Genomic DNA, 12,176 nt, shown 5'->3' on the forward strand with positions numbered 1-12,176 from the left:
CCTGATGCCCAGGGGGCACACAGGTACCCTGTTGTTCACCCTCCCTCTGGCTTTCCTCTCCATTCTGCACAGCACCTGGGCCTCCCTGGAGCCCCACAGTCTTTCACGTTCCCCTGGACTGACAGCTCGGATCACCTGGCTCTCAGCCCAGCACACAGCCCCAAGCAGAAGGTCTTGAGCTTGAGTGGAGGCTGAGCCGTGCCCTGAGAGAGGCACTACGACCTGGAGACTCCGAGCAGACCCAGTGTGAGGGACAGTGGAGCTGGCTTATGCCCACTGACCCTGCCTTTGGGAAGACACCCAGCGTCTCTACCTGCTGCTCCTCCCAGGCCAGTGTAAACAACCATATACCTTAGATCCCAAAAGGGGCTCTCAGATTTTCACTCTTTGTCCAACCCTTCAGATCCAAGTGGTCACCCTGTGGCCACACTCTTCCCTCCTTCCTTGTCTTCAATCCTAACTTTCCTTTCTTTACTCCTTTTAGTGTTTATTGCCCCTTCTCACTCTTTAAAAAAATTTTTTTCTTTTAGTTGTAGACGGACACAATACCTTTATTTTATTTGTTCATTTTTGATGTGGTGCTGAGGATTTACTGAGCCCCCTACCATGCCCCCAGATTACAAAACCCCGACTACCCTGCCCCCTCCCTTGCCTTCCCCCTTACTGGCCTGATGTGCCCTGTACCTCCACTCTCCCCACTGCCCCTCCTATGGCTCCCTCTTTGAGATCTCTAGAGGACACCGCCCGTCATTCCATTCTGCAGCAGAAGCCCAGGCCAGAGGGAGCCCCGTGCTCTTGCCTCCGACTATGGGATGCCCCCGCAGCCCTCCTGTTTGCTCTCCTCCGTGGCTGCGGAGGCAGCAGGCTCCTGGGTCCCCCTGTTGTTTATGTAATCCTTCCCTGCAGTAACAAGGTGTTTACTGTTGCACAAACACATTTTGGTTTAACGGCTGACAGTAAAACTGTCTGATAAAGTTTGATTTAGCGAAAGAAAGCAAAATAAATCTGGGGGCACAGAGAGCCGTAGGGAGGAGAGACTCCTAGGGCTTTATAGAAGGGGCAAGAGAGCCAGGGCCCGGAGAGCCTTTCTTTCTGCCCCTCTTCTAAGGACACCTCCAAGAGCTCCTCTTCAGGAAGGATGCTGATGAGTTGGTGGGCTCCTGGGGCTGGCATTTCCTCGCCGTATCCAGCAGTCTGGTTGCCTCTTTTGCCCTGTGAACGGCCTCCCTCTCCTACAACATCCGGTGCAGTTTGTTCCTCCCTTAAGGAGCCTCCACCGATTGCTTCAGACCCAGATAAAAGGAGCAGTGCGGCGTGAAAGATCCCTGAACTAGGAGACCTGTGAGCGAGGTCTGGCTCTGGCATTTACCAGCAGCGTGGACCTAGGTGTGTGGTGTGGCCTTTAGGGTCACCAGTTCCCTGAGCTGGAAGAGGGCGTGAGTGGAGTAAAAGATACAAAACACCTGGTTGTTGTTATTTTTCTTCTTTTTAATATCTTTTTTTAAAAAGTTGGGTTTTTTTAGACATATATGACAGCAGAGTGTATTTTGACACAGCATACATAAATGGAGTATAACTTTCCGATCTGGTGGTTGTACATGATGTGGAGTTATTCCTATTTGTGTATTCATATGTGAATATAGGAATGTTCATTCTACTGTCTGTCCCATCCCTGCCCACTCCTGGCTCTTCCCCTCCCCAATCTGGAGAACCTTCACTATTCCCTCCCTCTGGCCTATTGTGAGTCAACATCCACATATCAGAGAGAACATTTGGCCTTTGTTTTTTTGGGGGATTGGCTTATTTCACTTAGCATGATAGCCTCCAGTTCCATCCAAATGACATAATTTCACTCTTCTTTATGGCTGAGTAATAGTCCATTGTTTATATGTATCACATCTTCTTTATCCATTCATCTGTTGATTCCATAACTTAGCTATTGTAAATTTAGCTGCTATGAACATTGATGTAGCTGCATCACTATAGTATGCTGATTTTAAGTTTTTTGGGTATATACTGAAGAGTCAGATAACTGGGTTAAATGGTGGTTCCTTTTCAAGTTTTCTGAGGAATGTCCATACTGCTTTCCATATTGGCTGCACCAATTTGCACTGCCACCAGCAATGTATGAGTGTACCTTTTCCCCCACATCCTCACCAACATTTATTGTTACTTGTATTCTTGATAATTGCCATTCTGACTGGAGATGAAATCTCATTGTAGTTTTAATTTGCATTTCTCTAAATGCATTTTTCAAAAATATTGAACATTTTCATATATTTGTTGAGCATTTGTATTTATTCTTCTGTGAAGTGTCTGTTCAGTTCCTTTGCTCATTTATTGATTAGGTTATTTGCTTTTTTTTTTAAACACCTGGTTAATAAAACCCCACCCACACATAAGATAGTCCTTCCTTGCCTCCCCTGAAGCCTCAGTAGGCAGGAAGGGCTTGTGTTCTCTAGTATAGTCCACTTGCAAAGCAGGGCAGGGTGACTGTGTATTCTCACAGGTGAATGGTGACTTAAGTCAGTTAAGTGGGCTGATCTTTCCTTTTCTACTCATTCCAGAGAACCGAAAAGCCCCCTCTTCAAAAAACATATGAGCTCCTAAATCATCAGAGGGATGCAAATGAAAGAAATAATGAGACATCACTTTACAATGATTGGATGAGTTGGTAGGAATTAGAAAGCTGGATCATACCTGTTAACACCAGGTGCTCACAGGGATGTGATAGTATAAAATGCTCATGAACGAGCATGGTGGCACTTTCCTGTAATCCCAGCAATTTGGGAGGCTGAGGCAGGAGGATTTCAAGTTCAAGGCCAGCCTCAACAACTTAGTGAGACCCTGACTTGAAATAAAAAAATAAAAAGGACTGGGGACTTAGCTCAGTGTAAAGAGCTCCTGGGTTCAATCCCTAGTGCCCAAAAGAAAACAGAAGTACTGTGTCTTCCCTGTTACCCAGTTGTGTCAACCAGACAAATGCCCTCGCCTGTCTGAGCTTTGATTCCAATCTCTGTCCAAATGGAGATGATGCTGACAGTTCCTCTTTCCCAGATCCACTGTGAAGGTGAGAAGACACCATTGTCTTGAAGACACTTCATTAACTGGGAAGAGCCACATAATGCAATGGAGAAAGTGTAGGGAAAAGGATATTGTAGGCTCAATCTGCAGTTTTCCCTTGGGCTAGCTGTGGGACTTCAAATACCATGGTGTTTACTAGTCTCAGCTTTTAAATTCTGTAAAATGAGGAACAATAATGACAACCTCGGAGTTGTCATGAGTATCAATGACAATGCATTGTTGACTGTAGGTGTTTAAAAGTTAATTATCCAGTGAATACTTGTTGAATCCTGCCGTGGTCTGAATATTTGTGTAGCCCCCGAAATTCATACACTGAAATCCTAACTCTCTAAGGTGACAATGTTAGGAAATAGGGCAGTTGGGGAGGTTATAGAGTGGATTCCTCATACCTGGAATTAGTGCCCTTATAAGAGAGGCCCCAGAGAGTGCCAAGCCCTGTCTATCAGCTAGAAAGTGACATTTATGAATAAAAAAGTGGGCCGTCATCAGATACTGAATTTATTGACACCTTGATCTTGGACTTCCCAGCCTTCAGAAGGGTGAGAAATAAATTTCTGTGGTTTATAAACCACCCAGTGTATGAAACTTTGTGATAGCAGCCTGCAAGTCCTAAGATAAATGCTTACATTGTGTCAGACAGGGGAGGAGAAAAGATTGAGGGAACTGTGAATTTCAGGTGGCAAAGAGAAGCCAAAGTAGGTGTATTAGTTATCTTTGGCTGAATAACAAATGACTCCCACATTTAGCAGTTAAAACAATAAAGGTTTATGGTCTCACCTGTTCCTGTGGGTTGGGAATTCAGGAACAGCATGGGTCTCTCAGAAGGCTGCCATCTAGGTGTTGTTCCTTGGGGCTAGGGACTTGACTTGGGGGGTGGGGGTCCTGCTTCTACGTTTATTCTAGTGGCTATTGGCAGGATTCCATTCCCCGCAGGCTACTGGCTGCCATGTGGACCTGTCGCAGCTCAGCTCAGCTTGTACAGCTTGTGGGCTTGTGCCGAGGCAGCTCACTTCCTCCAGAGCAAGACCTCATGCTCAGGAGGCAGCCAGTCTTGGTAACATAATCTTGGAAGTAACATCTCAACTCCTCTGCCTCATTCTGTTCATTAGAAACAAGTCACTAAATCCAGTTCTGGCTCAAGGGGGAGATCACCCAGTGGACACCACGGGACGGGGAGCCACCAGGTGATCAGTTGATTGTAATTTTCAATTGTGTCTATTTGCCAAAGACTAGAGATGAATGAGAAATTACTTGTTGAAGCCCAGAAGAGACATTTGGACTTTATTTTCCAAGTGTAATCCAACTGCACTTTCTAGAAGGACTAGTGAAGGACTAGGGACTAATTATGAATTTGTCTACGTGGGCCTAGATAACCTGGCTAATGAGGCAGACCTCTGGCTGTTCATTTTGGGGCTGTTTCAACTTTCAGAAAAAAAAAAAAAAACGGCATTTGTTTCCATGTGTGCTAGACCATGCAAAGCAGTGTGCATATGTGCATGTGTGTGATTGTGTCTGTTTTTATTTTCTAGGGTCTCTGCCTCTTGGGTTCTGCTCTTCCCTGGGCCTACAGACCCCTGGGTTCACCTTTCCTCTGCTCCCCCCATGCACTTTGTCAGGAGGTCACGTGTGAGGAAACAAGCCCCACGTGGTTTTAATCATTTTGCTATAAAAGCCAAGCTGCTCTCAGCTTTGATCCAGGCTGAGCTGCAGGAGGAAAGGCTGGGGGCCGGGCTGGCCTGTCCATGGAGCTCTCTGCACACAGCTCCCACATCAGATGGCAGCCGTAAAATGGAGCACAGCTCATTAATTCTCCCTCTTAACCAGGGCACCTGACAAGAAGTGACTTTGAAAACCCGGGGAGGACGGATGGGCGGGCGGGTGGGCGGCTCTTGGTCTAGGCCAGGAACATCTGTTTCCAGGTCCCTGGCTGTTAAATTGACATCTTTTTATTTGAAAAAATTTCTTTTATTTCTCAACTTCCTGCAATTGGCAAGGTCTCTGGTGCCAGGGAATAGACTATCATGGCTTTGTGGGCGATATGATCTGAGTGGCCTCACTGTCCTGCCTGAATTACAAGTGCCACCGTGGGCAGCGTGGCCCTCTGTCAATTATTAAACCTGTGTTTGTGCAGAGAACATCAAACCCCATAAAAAAGCAAAATGACCTTGAAATTAAAACCACTGTGGATGTCCATGAGCCTCCATATGAGAAATATTAGTGTTTCAGAGCTACAAAATTCACTAGAAACCTAGCAATTGAGTTTCCTAACAAGAATGACCCAAACCTCTGCTGCCTGAAGCCTTCATCCTGGATGCTGAAATATGTATTGATGACCAGAGACCCAGGTTTGATCTTTAACCTTGAACTGGCAAAGGTCACTAGCAAAGGCTGATTTGGCCCTTTTCAAGTTGAGAGCCCAGGTTCTTAGGGTAGGAGACTGGAAGTGATTTGTGGAGGTTTCTATTTATCTCACTTTGTCTTGGGAGCCTCTGGATTGTCTTATGTTCCTGCCCATCGGATTCACATGCTTTATCCCTCATCTTTTAGGATTTGCCATTGTCGGGTGGCTCATTGTCAGCAGGACAGAGAACAGTCAGTCAGTCTTTGAAAAACAAGGACATATCTGAGCAAGATAAGCAAGATCAGCAAGAAATAACTGAATCCGGCAATCCTCTGGTGTGCTCAAGCATGTGTGCATTTGCGTGGGACAAGAAGGCATGAGTCCGAATGTTGGTGTATGTAGGTGAGTGTGTTGGTGCTGTGGTAGGCGTCTATTTCTCAAGCATGTGCCTAAGAAGTGAGTGAATGAGTGTAAGAAATATCTTTATCAGAGCCTTCATTCCTTATTGGTAAGTAAAAAGAATAAAATAGTACTAAATTGGAGATTCTGAGATAGTTCATGTAGAGCAACCTCAAATGACCTTGCACAAGAACACCCCTTGTCACTTCTATCACTCCCACCTCTTCTCTCTCCACTCCCCCTTCTCTTTTTGGTACTGGAGATTGAATCCAGGGGCACTTAACAACTGAGCCACATCCCCAGCCATTTTTTATATTTTATTTAGAGACAGAGTCTCTCTGAGTTGCTTAGGGCCTCACCAAGTTGCTGAGGCTGGCTTCGAACCCACGATCCTCCTACCTCGCCTCCCAAACCGCTGGGACCACCCCTTCTCTTAAATCCTGTCCTTCCATTATACCTTGATGGTCTTCCATTCTCCCCAGCTCTTTTGATCTCATGATCCACTTCTAGAAGTCAGTTCCCCAGCCTCTTTGCCAGTGCTGCTCTGTACCATCTTTCCAGACCAGACAATTCAACCAGGGAGTCCCCAGATGGCTGAAATCAGTGCCATGTGACCCTGCCAATAAGGGTCACTTGATGGCAGAATCAGAGTATAGATATATATTCCTTGATTTCTCAGCAACTTAGGTGGAGAACTAGAGCAGGCGATTGACAGTGGGAAGGGAGCACTCAGATTGACCTCTCCCCTCTTTGGACTTGACTTGGAGTGAGGAAGGAAGTCCAGGGGCAGGTTGTCAGCTTACTACCAGCTTGGGGGCATCTAAGAAAGAAAGTCCATGTCCTGGTCACTTTGACTTTCCCATTTCAATTTGAATATATTAAAACGTAACATTCCAGCTGTGCAAATCCCCAGGCCATTGAAATAAAAGGTTTTTAACTTTAACTATTAAAGATTTAACTAGCCAATAAATCTAAGTATGTGGGGGGTTGTTACCAAACATTTATTACATTGGTCTTGCTTTTAACTTAACAGCAAACGCCAAATATGGACTTCCATGAGAAAGACATTCCCTTATGGGCAAAACTGATGCCCGACCAAAAGCAAGGAAGGGATTTTGTCTCATTTCTTCTCAAATCTCTTTAGGAGTTGAAATGGCTGTATCAATTTTACAGACCAATTTGCTTGCTGCACAGAAGGCCTGTAATAGCCTCTAGTTGCCATGGTCAGAACAGGACTGATTAAATTCATCCAAAAGTCTACTTTTGGTTCAAGCATCTTGGCACCAACTTTTCCAGAACCAGATTTTATAAAAGAGCAAAGCGGGTATAGCTCTGGGTGAAGAAAATCACAAGATCTTTCTTTTTAGTATCTTCTGAATGAGTTGGGTAATCAGTGTTCTGGAACATACAGGTTAATTCGCAATTTTTTTTTTTTTAACCTTGAAGGCAAACCATCTGCTCAGTAGTGAAATATGGCTTTTAATTTACACAAATGTAAAAGTATCATATTAACAATCATATTCACCATGGACTTAAAAAAATGAATAGAAGCCAGATAAATCTTGGCCATTAAAAAAAAAAAAAACCCAAATCACCAAAAAAACTTACATGTTGAGTTATACCAGCCAACATGGGGACAGAGTCACATTCCAGATGCGCTCTTTTCCTGCCCATTGACAGCTCTCCAACCCACTCCAGCAGTAAAAAAAAAAGTCCTGAATTGGATTTTTTTTTTTTTTTCATCTGGCTTAGACCCTTTTTTGCCTGCATGGCCTGCTGGGTGAGTCCTCTGGGTTTCTTTCTTACAGAGCAAACCAGCGAGCCCTGTATGTGGGAATTACACAATAAATCCTGGCTTTTGCTCAGGAAAGCTCCCTCTAGAGCATTTTTTCACATCTAAATAGGAGGTGAATAAAGTTGATAAGCAATTGTATTTTTTAAGTGAGTTTTTTTAAGCTCAAAGATTTTTAGCTCTCTTATACCTTATCCTCTGCTCCCTAAATTATAAACCAGAGTAGCATGAAATTGGTGAAGAAGTCACACAGCCAGTTCAAATTGCAAGGGACACTTGCATTTGTCTTTGTAATGACGACTGACGCTCGCCTCTCTGGCTTTGTTCGAGGAAAGGCTGGTTCCCAACTTCTCTCTTTCTGCTCACGATCCTCATCTTCTTCCATTCCCCCCATTCCACCGCAGCTGCCTGGAAGGAAGCACGGATCTCAGGGACAACAAGTCTTCCCTGGAGGTCTTTAGCTGTGTCCTTTGACACAGGCTTGGCAGGGAAGGGCTAAACTTGTTGTGTTTTTTTTAAAGCTTCTTCAATGGATGGGGAGGTGGAAGTGCTGTAGAAACTGTTTTCAAACCAGAAAGAAATAGAGGGGAAGTTCTGGTCGATTTGTTTGGGATCTCTTTGGGAGGTAAATCCAGAAACTCTGAAGATCTGCTTTAAGCCTCTAAGTAGCAGAGATCATCAATGCATGTGGGAGGCACCAGGCATCTCCAGACACCCTTTCTCTCGGGGTACTTCCAAATGGAGTTTGCTGTCCCTTTTGCTTCCTCTAATCGTCAAATTCCAGCCAACTGAGCTCAGGAGAGAGAGAGAGAAAGCAAGAGAGGGACTTCTCAACTGTTAGTAGAACGTTTGCTTCTGGAATGACATGTCACTTTGGAAGCAAATTTTTTTTTAAATTTTTTTATTTTTAAATTTGTTTTACTTAGTTATACATGACAGTAGAATGCATTTTGACACATTGTATACAAGTGGAGCATAGCTTCTCCTTCCTCTGGCTGAACATGGTGCAGAGTCATACAGGTAGTATAATCATACATGTTTATAAAGTAATAATGTCCATTTTATTCCACTGTCTTTCCCATCCCCGCCCCACTCTCCTCCCTTCACTCCCCTCTGCAAACTCAAAGTTCCTTCATTCTTCCCTACCCCCCACCCCATTATGGATTAGTATCCACTTATCAGAGAAATAATTCGGCCTTTGGTTTTTGGGTTTGGCTATTTTGCTTTGCATGATATTCTCCAGCTCCATCCATTTACCTGCAAATGCCATAATTTTGTTCTCCTTTAAGGCTGAGTAATATTCATTGTATATATGTACCACATTTTCTTTATCCATTCATCTGTCAAAGAGCATCTAGTTTGGTTCCCTAGTTTAGCTATTTTGAATTGAGCTGCTATAAACATTGATTGGCTGTGTCACTGTAGTATGCTGATTTTAAGTCCTTTGGGTATAAACCAAGGAGTGGGAGAACTGGGTCAAATGTTGGCTTCATTCCAAGTTTTCTGAAGAATGTTCATACTGCTTTCTAGAGTGCTTGCACCAATTTGCAGTGCCACCAGCAATGTACCTTTTCCCCCACATCCTCACCAACACTTATTGTTGCTTATAGTCTGGATAATTGTGACATTCTAACTAGAGTGAGATGAAATCATAGAGTTTTGATTTGGATTTTTCCAATTGCTAGAGATGATGAATATTTTTTCATGTTTGTTGATTGATTGTATTTCTCCTGTGAAGTGTCTGTTCAGTTCCTTAGCCCATTTATTGATTGGGTTATTACTATTATTATTATTTTTTTTTTGGTGTGTGTGTTAAGTTTTTTGAGTTCTTTATGTATCCTGCAGATTAGTGCTCTATTTGAGGTGCATGTAGTAAAGATTTTTCTCCCAGTTTGTAGGCTCTCTCTTCACATTATTGATTGTTTCCTTTGCTGAGAAGAAGCTTGTTAGATGGAATTCATCCCATTTATTGATTCTTGATTTTACTTCTTGCAGTTTAAGAGTCTTGTTAAGGAAGTCAGTTCCTAAGTTGATGTGGTGGAGATTTGGTCCAACTTTTCCTTCTATTGGGCACAGGGTCTTTGTTCTAGTGCCTAAGTCTTTGATCTACTTTGAGTTGATTTTTTTGTGCAAGGTGAGCGATAGAAGTGTAATTTCATTTTGGAAGCAAAAATTTTATTTGAATACTTAGTATCTGTGTGATTTTACACGGCAGTCCCCTTTTTGGCGGGGGGTTAGGGGTAATAATCTTCATGTTCTTGGGGGGAAGGTTAGAATACTTCCTCCCAGAAGATTCCAGTGGCTTAGAAGATGTTCATGCATGGGCTGGGAGCATCTGCCTCCTGATGTGGCATGGCCTCAAACACTTTTCCTTGCTTCTTCTTTTCCTTTCATTTCTGACAATAGCCACTGAAAAAGATTGAAATGGGGTTTGTGAGATTTAAAGGCCACTTTCCCTGCTTGGAACTCCATTTACCCATCCATCCATTCGTACACTAGCCCATTCATTCATTCAATAGATATCACTGGAAACTTTCTATATGTCTAACTCTCTGCCAGGTGTTTGGCTCAGCGCTATAGGCAGACCCAATGCCGGAGTAGACAGTTAAAGCACTCTGGAAAAAGAAAGTGACCCTTGATGTTATTCCTAGGGATTGTGGGACCCTCCTCCCTGTAGAAGAATTTTGTGCAGGTGAGAGATCAGATCAGTCGTGACTCCTAGAGCTTTTTCCCTAGGGGTCCTGATGGTGCGACTTGAGATCTCCTCACCATCCAGAACCTCCAGCTCCACGTCTGCTCCACATTTATCTTGCACTTCTAGAGAAGGCAGATGATGTTGGCTCTGCCTCCCAGGTAGATTCCTCACTCTCTGCTCCCACCAATTCTGCCCCTGCTCATAATCCCAGCGGTGGTGTGGAAACTGAGCCTTCCCATTGCCCTCTTGATTCCTCTGTGTCACCTTCTCCAGAACCCAACTATACCAGGAAATCCCTCCCTCCTGCATCTGCTCAATCTCTCCTCCCTACTAGGCTTTCTGAGGCTGGTCCCCAGCCCAGGGGCTTTCTCCTTCCAGGCTCAACATGGCCAAGCTGCACCCTTGGATCCCTCGGAGGTGACAGACTATCTGCATCACTGGGAGTGTCCCCCTCCTGCCATGACACAGCCTCAAACACTTTTCCTCCATTCTTCTTTTTCCTTTTCCCTTCTGAAAATAACCATTGAGAAATGTTGAGATGGACTTTGTGAGATTTAAGGGGTTTATTAGTTGTAAAAGCCTTGTTCCCTGTTTGGAGGGAGGGGAAACAGCCGCCTTCTTTTCACATTACGTCAATCCACAGGCGTCTGTAATTTACATTTTTTTTTCAACTCAAATGTTCAGAAATAATGGAAAGGCTGCTTGAAAAAAACAGATGAAATAAAAACTAGGGGAAATGTGTATTATACAAAAACCAGACCTGTGAGCCTGAGCGAGACACACCAATGACCTGGGGAGCTGATTAATGAGGCAACCGAAGGGAGCCCAGGTGAGCCTGGATGGCCGCTTCCTTCACAGGCACCCATGCCCAGGTGCGGCATCTCATTTCCCACTCACGGCCTCACGGATGGTTTTCATTGAGAAAGTTTAGGACCATTGATGTTTCTGTCCTAAGAGAAAAGACTTCTGAGCCACGAAAGCTGAGCAGATGGGGGAATGTGGAGACCATGGGTTCCAGCCTCAGTTTCCCTAGGACCTCCCTAGGTCCTATCTTTTCAAGTCCAGACTTGCCTGATTTAGTCTTTTAATTTTTCCTCCTCTCTTTCTCTTTCTCTGCAAAAAAATAAAAAAATAAAGAATAAATTTAGGGCTGGGGATGTGGCTCAAGTGGTAGCGCGTTTGCCTAGCATGCGTGAGGCACTGGGTTCGATTCTCAGTACCACATAAAAATAAAATGAAGATCTTGTGTCCACCTAAAACTAAAAAATAAATATAAAAAAAGAATAAATTTTAAAAAGGGAATGAAAGTCAGATGGTAAGACTACGGTTAGATGTATTACTTTTGTTTTCTGACAATCTTCTAATAGAATCACTTCATTGAAATCAATGAATTGGACCTAGTGATGCACACCTGTAATCCCAGATATTTGGGAGGCCGAGGCAGGAGGATTGAGAAAGTTCAAGGGCAGTTTTGGCAATACAGTGAGGCCCCATCTCAAAACAAAAACAAAGACAAGACCAAAATGCCCTGACTCCTAGTTACAAAATAAATAGCTGTTTGCAAAATAACCTTTATTCTATTTCTGCATAAGATTTTTTTTTCTATGTATTATGTTGCTATGTGCTGTGTTATTTAGCATTCCTTTGGCCAATATTTTTAAAAGCATATCATAAGCCAAGGTTGGCATTGAATTTGGGGATCAAGGAGACCAAAACAGATATGATCTATGTTGCCTACTTTGACAGGGACAGTAGATCAGAAAAAGCAGTCAGGGTAAGGTAACATGGTCTCTGGTAGCAGAAATGCCAGGTATTAAAGGCACCTGTGGGAGTGGAGGAGCAGGGATGAGGACTAGGAAAGACTC

This window comes from Marmota marmota, unplaced genomic scaffold (genome assembly GCF_001458135.2).
Source record: "Marmota marmota marmota unplaced genomic scaffold, marMar, whole genome shotgun sequence".
NCBI classification, from domain to species: domain Eukaryota; kingdom Metazoa; phylum Chordata; class Mammalia; order Rodentia; family Sciuridae; genus Marmota; species Marmota marmota.